Source organism: Podarcis liolepis (assembly GCF_965112155.1).
Source record: "Podarcis liolepis genome assembly, chromosome: W".
In the NCBI taxonomy this organism is placed as follows: Eukaryota; Metazoa; Chordata; class Lepidosauria; order Squamata; family Lacertidae; genus Podarcis; species Podarcis liolepis.
Window position 1 is genome coordinate 20,659,596 of NC_139568.1, and position 9,702 is coordinate 20,669,297.

Here is a 9,702-nt window from a genome sequence, read left to right on the forward strand (position 1 = left end):
TTGTTTTTATCCTGAATATGTTTACAAGAGAGTAATTTATCTCTTCTTCCTTCCTGTCTAGCCAAGTTGCTAACTCTTTAACCATTTTAGATCTTATATTCTCATTTAGACTCTCCGGTATTCCTCTAAACTTCAGATTTGATTGATTTTGTCACATCTGTGTCATAGCCATGTTGTCCATCAGCTCTTCCTGTATCTTTCCTATCTCTTTCACTTCTACTCTAATCCTGTCCACCTCCTTCTTACTGTCCTTCATATCTTTTTGCACCCTTTTCATTGAATCCTCCAGTACCTTAGCTCTTACCGATAATTCTTTAACTTTTCCTGTCAGTTCGCCTACCATCCCCCTCCAATTTCTTATCCAAAATATCTTGCACTTCTAATAACTTTCTCTCGATATATTGTTCATTATTTTTAAATTCTTTTCTTATTTCAGCCATCAAACTATCGTAATCTTTGATTTCTTTCGCCTCTTTCCACTCTTCTTGTCTTGATGGCCTCCTTTCTACTGGTGTTCCCACCCCCTTTTTCGATCCGTTTTTCATTTTATATATTTAATAGTCTTCCTCCTTTGGTATAAAGAGAGAAAGTATTCTAGTGGCAAAACCCACGTCTCTCAGATGTTACAGGGAAAATTGAAGCAGTACTGTTTGTGTCGCTCCCCTCTTGAACGTTGTATTCAAAGAGGTGGAGGAGCGCTGTATTCCAAGGAGTGAAGGAAGGAAAAACCATCCACAAAAATCTGCGCCGGTCGTTGCTATCGCAGTCTCCGACCCGGTGAGACAGAAAGCTTCCTTTCCCTTCTCTCTAGTCCGTTAAACTGTTTCACTTTGTTTTGTCCGCCATTGGGGGGGGGGCTAAGAATAAGGAGGTACCGTACCACAGGGGGGGGGGGAAGAAAAAAGAAAGAAAAAAGCCTTTTAGGAGGATAAGGGAAAGCGATCAAGATAAAGAAGGTAATCAAACAATGAGGGGAGGAAGAGGGTGACCCAAATATCAACCAGTGGCACAGAGCAAAAAAGAGAAAAGGAGAGAAAAAAAAGAAAAAGAGCTTGCAAAGTTCATAAAAGGACTATATAAGCAGCACAGAAATAATCGCCAAAGTTACTGAGACCATTGGCTTAAATCCCAGTGGCCAATAATCCCCTGGAACTTAAACGGAGTGTGGGGTGTGTCTTAATCCAAAAGTGGGCATATGGGTGTGGGGCAAGACCCAATTAGAGCGTCTCCTGAGTGGAAAAGCTTTTATATGTTGCAAAAAGTCCTGACCCACCGTCTTGATTTCGCTTTCCCCCTTTCCAAAAGTTCTCAGTCTCTTTCCGCTGTAGCGGTGAAATAATCTAGAAAGTAAACCCCCTCTTCTCCAGCCAACGTATTAGGTTGTGACTCTTTATATCGGGGAGAAGAACAAGAAATGAGGGTGTTGGTACGGAAACTCACTGCTTTCTCCAAACACACAAATCTCTTTTTCCTTCCAAACGTCACTGGAAGGGCGCTGCCTCTCCGCGTCTTCCCTCCTCCTGCTGCCAATCTGTTTTTCACTCTTTTAGCTGGCCCGAGTAAAATAGCAGTTTCTGTCCTTTGTACCAATATGAGAGGTGTGAGTAACAAAGAGGTGTGAATAATAAAAGTCTCTAAGCGTATGCTGCTTGACTCAGACCATGTTTACAGACGGCGTGCAAAGGAGTTAATTGCCATGAAACCGCCCCTGCAATCTCTTCCCGGTCATAAACGCTGCTATCTCACCAAGTTGAACAGAATAATTCCTTTCACTTCTTTCTAATCCCTTAAGATATTTTCATTTGTTACTTTGCCTCAGAGTCCTTATACTTTGTATCTAAGGTCTCTCTTCTACAACCACTTAGCGGCAGCTTTTTTTGTTTTCCCTCTCTCCCAGCCTTACGTTGTACTCCATTTTCTCTTACCGCCGGTAGTGGATTCCTTCTCCTATTACCTCTCGTAATCCTTTTACGCTGGGTTCTTTAGTTAGTCTTTTTATCAGCTTAGTTGGTTTGTTTTTTCCCAGTTTTATGACTGTTGTCAGAGGTTCACCGCTTTCACACGGAGCCTGAGGCTTCACAACACAGAGTCTGTTACATCCCCTTCATGCTGCAGCTCAAACCCTGCAATACGCTGACAATACAGGGAAGCTTGGGCAGCGTCGCTGGGTACCTTGACCCTCAGGATAATCCTCCTGGGGTTACGAGGTTCACGGAGCCTTCGTGACCCCTCTAGACCTCTGTGTTGTTCAAGACTCCCCCGAAGGGCAGGCTCGCGCTCCTTCCCGTGGCTGCGGCGTCCCAGAAGTCCCTGTAGATGCAACTCTCTCAGTTGCCATGGTGACTGGACTTGTCTCAGCGTTCCCACACAACTCCACAGCTCTTATCTCTACTTGCTGCAGGTGGCCAGCCTTGAAGCATTTAGCTCTTTTCAGCTTCCCAGGCTCCGACTCACGACGTAAACAACTCTTAGCAGCTTTTGGAGAAAGAGGCGTCTCTGAGCTTTCACTGCTCACTGCCCCCCCCCCACTGCACACGCGGCCTCCAGGACGTTTTCCTGCACCCCCTCTGGTGGGTAAAGGGCTCCCAACACTTGGCCTCTCTCCTGGCTCCTCACACAGACACGTTGCAGCATCCAAACAGCTCCCAGGCTCAGCAAAAGCACCAGCAGCACTGCCAGCAACAGCAACAGTCCCTTCGCCCCCCTGTGGGGGCTCCCAGCTCCTCCCAGCTGTGTATCGGCTCTCAAGAATGTGGCCGGCGCCATCTTGCCTCTCCCTTTCGGATGCAGCCACTTCTCGGCCCTTGCTTCCCACCCCAGCTCCACAAGCTTCTCGGAGTGCTAGCCAAGCGGCCTCTGGCCTTTTTGCACCCAGGACAACTGGCACCAGCTGAGCATCCACATTTTCTGCCAAAAAAGCAAGCACACATGTCAGGAAACTGACATCGGAGCAACAGGATAAGGAGAGGCTCTCCGATTCTGCAGGAGAAGGTACCAGCACAAGGGGGAGACGCAGCTTAATAGAGGGGGAAGGAAATCAGCGTAACACCAAGGATCCAGGAGAGCAAATGGGGGAAGAGGGGAAAGGGCTCCGGGATTCTTCCCTGGACGTCAGTGAAGAGAGCATTGGTCCTCCACTACACACGCCCTCCCTGCGCAGAAGACTCCCGCACAATGAGAGGCGGAGACGACTGGGTGTCAAACAGATTTTATGCTGGAAGAGGTTTAAGAAACGCCCATAGACAGATACTGCTAGCGAGTGAGGCAGCCACGCGGAGATGGGCTGTGCAGTCAAGACGGTTTAACCCAGGCCGTTAAGCTCCCAAACGGGGACAGTTTACGCACGAGTAACTCCAAACCACTACAGCAATCTGTCTGTCACCGAAAGTTGCTCATGCGCAACAAGCAGGCGGCATCATGAGTAAGACAGGAGAAGTCAGAGCCACGGAAGGGGCTGCTGGAGGACAATCGCTGGCGGAGAGAAACCGCGACTTGGAACAGCACATAGCCCTCTTGACAGCGAGGCTGGACGAACGACGGTCTCAAGATGCCCAGGGCAAGCCCACCCCCATAGCAAGGAAGGTACCGGGACTGGTGCATAAGTTTGGGGGGAGGTCTCAAGATTACGGAGCGTTTAGAACAGAAATAGAATACGCCTTGAAACTGTAGCATAACGATTTTGCAGACGATGAAGAGCGAGTGGCTTATATCGTGGGTCACCTGGAGGATGGGGCTAGGGAATGGATCAGGCCCCTGATGGCGATGCAGAATGCAGCCATGCAGGACGTACGGAAATTCTATCAGGCGATGGACGCGATGTTTTCCAGCGATGTAGAGCAAAGTGTGACAAAACGGGAACTGATGAACTGTAAACAGGGAGACCAGTCAGTTAGAGACTACTGGTCACGTTTTGCTATGATAGTTCACTGTCTCGGGTGGCAGCTGGACTCTGAACCCATACAAATGTTGTTTGAGGAGGGGTTGTCACCAACGGTCAAGGATGAGCTTTCGCGCGCACCCCGCCCACAGTCCATGGACCAGCTGACCAAAGCTGCACTTGCGATTGGTGTGAGGCAGGAAGCGCGGGCTCAGGAGAGGCAGGAAGGAAGAGAGCAGCGTTGCCATGACTACCGCATTCCTAAGATGCCAAGGCAGCCTTCCCTGGCGGCGGAGCCAATGGAAATAGATGGTGCGCGCGCCCAGGAGGTTTCAAGCTCCAGCGAAAGTCGCAAGAGAGAGGGAAAGGACGGAAAAACGACCAAGAAATGTTTCCTCTGCCAGCGGCCAGGACATTTTGCCAGGGTCTGCCCGCAAAGAAAGGTCTGGCAAGGAATGGTGGGAGCCGCTGGGGGTGAGGAGGAGGGGCAACAGACACAGGAGCAGGGAAACGGGAACGCTTGGCTGCCACTCAGCAGGCACAGCAGCCAGGCAAGCAACCAGTAAAAGTGCCCAAACCAGATTCCCCAAAGGCAGCTATAGCCATTGAGGTGGTGCTAGAACTCCCGAATGGGCACCCAGTCAAGGTTCAGGGAATGCTGGATTCGGGCAGCTCCTGCAATTTCTTCAGCAAGGACTTTGCATTAGAGCACCAGCTTCACTTGCTACCTTTGGATTTTCCCTTGCAAGTAACCACCATTGATGGGAGGGAGCTTCTTGGAGGGGAAGTGACACACCAGACCCCACCAATGAGAATGAGGGTGTCTAAGCACTCAGAGACGATCACCTTCCACGTTGCCTCACTAGCGGGGCCCCCAATAATATTAGGGATGAGCTGGCTAGCACAACATGATCCCGTGGTGGCGTGGCATCAGAGGACAGTCAGTTTTGGGTCAGCCTACTGCCTGGAGCACTGCCTAGGAGGGGAAACACCAAGGATGAGTGTAGCCCGAATGGCAGGAATGGCAGTGGAATAGAAAGGGGAGGTGCCGCCACAATATGCTGATCTGAGGGAGGTCTTCAGTGAGAAGGAGGCAGATAGGCTACCACCCCACAGGCCCTTTGACTGCCAAATCAACTTGCTCCCGGGAGCGCAGCTGCCGGTGGGTAAGCTGTATGCCATGTCAGACAGGGAGATGAAGGAGTTACGGGAGTTTATTGACAAGAACCTAAAGATAGGATTCATAAGAGAATCGAAAGCAGTGGGAGGCAGTCCAGTGTTTTTTGTGGACAAAAAAGACACGGATAAACCCAGGCTTGTAGTGGACTTTCGTGGCGTAAATTTGGTGTCGGAACCCGTGACTTTCCCAATGCCCAGAATTGACATTGTGACGAGAGTGAGGAAGGGAAAGATTTTTACCAAACTGGACCTCAGGGGGGCTTACAACTTGATCAGGATGAGGGAGGGGGATGAATGGAAGACCACCATGTTCACCCCCTAGGGGCCTTTGAATATTTAGTTATGCCTTTTGAATTACAGTCAGGCTCCGCCTGTTTTCAAGCTTTCATGCACCACGTGTTGGGGTCTCTGCTTTATTTTTATTTTTTTTATAAATATTTTTATTGCTTTTTTCAGGTACAGATATGAAGTCAGATATATAAAGAAAATAACAGAAAGAAGAAAAAGAAAAGAAAAAGAAATCCGTCTTTCCAAAACATTTTTTCATAACCAACCGGACTTCCCCACGTCTCCCCCACCCTGCCTTCTTTACAATAAAAATATCAGCAAATTAATTCCTTGTTTCATGTGTTATTTGTACTTTCGAAAATTATCTTTGGAGTTCAAAATACTTATTATCAATTTGCTTTTGCCCTAAAATAAATACAATCTTATTTTAAACTATAATCCTTTCATAGTTATATCTTAATTTCCAATATCCCAAATCTTATTGCTGGAGCTAGATTTTCCAAATCATGCAAATTCTTAACATTCATATAACTTATAATGTTTTTGTAAATAATCCTTAAATTTTTTCCAGTCCTCCTCCATTGTCTCTTCTCCCAAGTCTCGGATTCTGCCAGTCATTTCGACCAATTCCATATAGTCCATCAATTGCGTATGCCATTCTTCCAGTGTGGGCAAATCTTGTGTCTTCCAGTGCTTTGCGATAAGTATTCTTGCTGCTGTTGTTGCATACATAAAAAACATTCTATCCTTCTTTAACACTTTCTGGCCGACAATGCCCAGGAGGAAGGCCTCTGGTTTCTTGGGAAAGGTATACTTAAATACCTTTTTTAACTCATTATAGATCATTTCCCAGAAGGCCTTCACTTTTGGACAGGTCCACCAGAGGTGAAAGAATGTCCCTTCAGCCTCCTTACATTTCCAACATTTATTGTCAGGCAAATGGTATATTTTTGCAAGCTTGACTGGGGTCATGTACCACCTGTATATCATTTTCATAATATTTTCTTTCAAGGCATTACATGCCGTGAATTTCATACCAGTGGTCCATAACCTTTCCCAGTCTTCAAACATAATATTGTACCCAATGTCTTGAGCCCATTTTATCATGGCTGATTTGACTGTCTCATCCTGAGTGTTCCATTTAAGCAGCAAGTTATACATTCTCGAGAGTACCTTAGTCTTTGGTTCTAACAGTTCTGTCTCTAGTTTCAATTTTTCCACCTGGAATCCTGTTTTTTTATCCAACTTAAAAACCTCTTGAATTTGAGCATAATGAAACCAATCTTGCACCTTATTCTTTAGTTTTTCATAGCTCTGTAACCTCCAATTGTCTCCAATTTTTTCTATTATTTCCCCATATTTCAGCCAGCCGGCCTCCATATTGGGTTTTTTTGAGCCTTGGCCTCCACTGGTGATAACCACCTCGGGGTCTTACCTTCTAATAAGTCTTTGTATTTTGTCCAGACCATAAATATTGCTTTCCTGACAATATGGTTTTTGAACATTTTATGAGTCTTTACCTTGTCGTACCACAAATATGCATGCCATCCTAAAGAGTTATTAAACCATTCCAGATCTAGGACATCAGTGTTCTCTAAAAGTAACCAATCTTTCATCCAGCAGAAGGCTGCAGCTTCGTAATATAACCTTAAGTCTGGCAGGGCAAACCCCCCTCTTTCTTTTGCAACAGTTAGTATTTTAAATTTTATTCGGGGCTTTTTGCCCTGCCAAACAAACTTTGAGATATCCTTCTGCTGTGGGAGTCAGATAGCCACGGTAAAGGCTTGTAATATTGCAGGGTGCCCCCTGACCTCGGCTGACCAGCACTCTGAGCTTTACAATGTATTGGAATGCATGACCTCATATGGAGTTATGTCTCCCCCCCTCTGGGCAGTGTAACCCTATATCGTTTGTGGGTGGGTTAAAGCCTTGACCGGATGTAGGTAACGTGAGACATTGGAATGCAGCCATGAGGCTGGAGAGGAACAAAGGGTAATAAGAATAAATGGACTGGAGGAAGAGAAGTCTGATTCAGCTGCCCTCCGTCTATGGAAAGATTGCTAGCCTCTGTGTCCTTATTTTATGCTTAAAAAGCACCATTTGTAACGGCGGGCTCCGACATTCTGCCATTTACCAAAACATTCCACTCTGTCCACAATCTGTAGGGCTTGAAACAAAAACAACATCTTTGGCAATACATTCATTTTTACAGCTGCAATTCTACCCAACAAGGAAAGTTTCAGTCTTGACCAAGCTTCTAAATCCTTTTTAACTTCTAACCAACAGTTTTCATAATTATCCTTAAATAAATTCAAATTTTTGGAGGTCAAATTAACCCCCAGGTATTTCACTTTTTTAACCACAGTTAATTCTGTTTCCTTCTGAAACTCATCTGTTTCTAAAGGTGTCAAGTTTCCCCCCAGAACCTTAGTTTTTTGCTTGTTCAACTTAAATCCCGCCACCCGACCAAACTCATAAATAAGTTCTAAAACTCTTTTTGTACTAGATTCTGGCTCCTGTAGTGTTAAAACCAAGTCATCTGCAAAAGCTTTCAATTTATATTGTTTCACTCCGACCTGTATTCCTTGTACCAACCGGTCCTCCCTAATCATACTCAAAAGCACCTCCAGGACCGAGATAAATAAAAGAGGGGAGAGGGGGCACCCCTGTCGTGTTCCTTTTTCAATTTTGAACTCTTCTGTCACCACATTGTTCACTATCAATTTGGCTTTTTGTTCTGAATAGATTGCTTCTATACCATTTTCAAACCCCCGTCCCACTCCCATCCCTTCCAAATTTTCTTCATAAACTTCCAAGAGATGTTGTCAAAGGCCTTCTCCGCATCAATGAAAATTAACACTGCTTTAGTATTGATGTTAGTTTGCAAAAGTTCCAAAATGTCAATAATGTTCCTAGTGTTGTCAAACAAATGTCTGCCTGGGAGAAAGCCTGCCTGGTCCTTGTGAATTACTTCATTTAACACTTTTTTAAGCCTACTTGCCAAAATATCTGCAAAAAATTTGTAATCCACATTTAGGAGTGAGATGGGACGGTAGTTCTTTAGTTGAGTCTTTTCAGTTTCCAGTTTAGGAATCAATGTGATGAAAGCTTCTTTCCACGTTTCTGGTGCCTTCCTCCCCTCCATAATCTGGTTACAAACCTCCATTAATGGTTGTATCAAGTAGTCTTTTAAAGTCTTATAGTACTTGGAGGTAAGTCCATCTGGGCCTGGAGATTCGCCGAGTTGCATATTCTGGATGGCACTCTCAATTTCCTGTTGTGTTATTCTGTAATTCAAGATTGTTCTCTTTTCTTGAGATAGTTTTGGTAATCTGTTAACTTTTAAAAATTGGTCTATCTCAGTCACTTCCTGAGGCCCTTGCGTATAAAGTTTTTTGAAATATTTTTGGAAGCACTTTCTAATTTCTTCTGGTTTCTGTATAATTCTCCCTTCAACCTCCAGATTAGTAACAAAATTCAATTTTTGTCTCTTTTTCAACTGCCATGCTAGCAGTTTTCCACATTTGTTCGCCGATTCAAATGATCTTTGTTTCATTTGTTTAATTTTCCATTCCACTTCTTGATTTATTAATTTCGCATATTGTGCTTGATGAAACTTAATTTCTCTCAGAATCTCTTTTGATTTTGGTTTTAGTCTCAGCTTTTTCTCTCCATCTCTTATCTTCTCAAGTATCTTATCCTTTTTTCCATTCCAGAGTTTTTTCTTGATCGTATTCTGTTGTATCAGAAACCCTCTCATTACTGCCTTACTTGCGTCCCAGATTGTTCTCTTTTCCACCGAAGTGTTCAAGTTTATTTCAAAATAGTCTTTTAAGGTTTTTTGGGCATTCTTCACAATCTCCTGATCTCTTAATAGAGTGTCATTCATTCTCCATCTGAAGGAACCGGTTGGAGTAAGTCTCAATTCCACTTTCAGGGCGTTATGGTCGGAGCAGGTTTTGGGGCAGATTTCCACTTTTTTAGTCTTAGGTGCCAGCCCTCTAGATGTCCATATTTGGTCGATTCTTGTCCATGACAAGTGAGCTTCAGAAAAGAATGTTCCTTCTTTACCTAAGGGGTTCTTTGTCCTCCAAATGTCAATCAGATCCATACTGTCAGTCAGTTCAAAAAAAGTTTTGGGTAGTCTGCCATCTTTAGTTAAATTTTGGTTTTGTGACTTGTCCATGTAAGTAGAGACCACCCCATTCATATCTCCCATCATGATGATGTTGGTATAGTCCAGATAATCCAGCATTCTCTCATGCAGCTTCTTGTAGAATTCCGACTTCCCTTCATTTGGTGCATAAATTCCTACTATCAAAAACTTTTCTCCTTGTGTTTGTATCTCAATTGCCAAA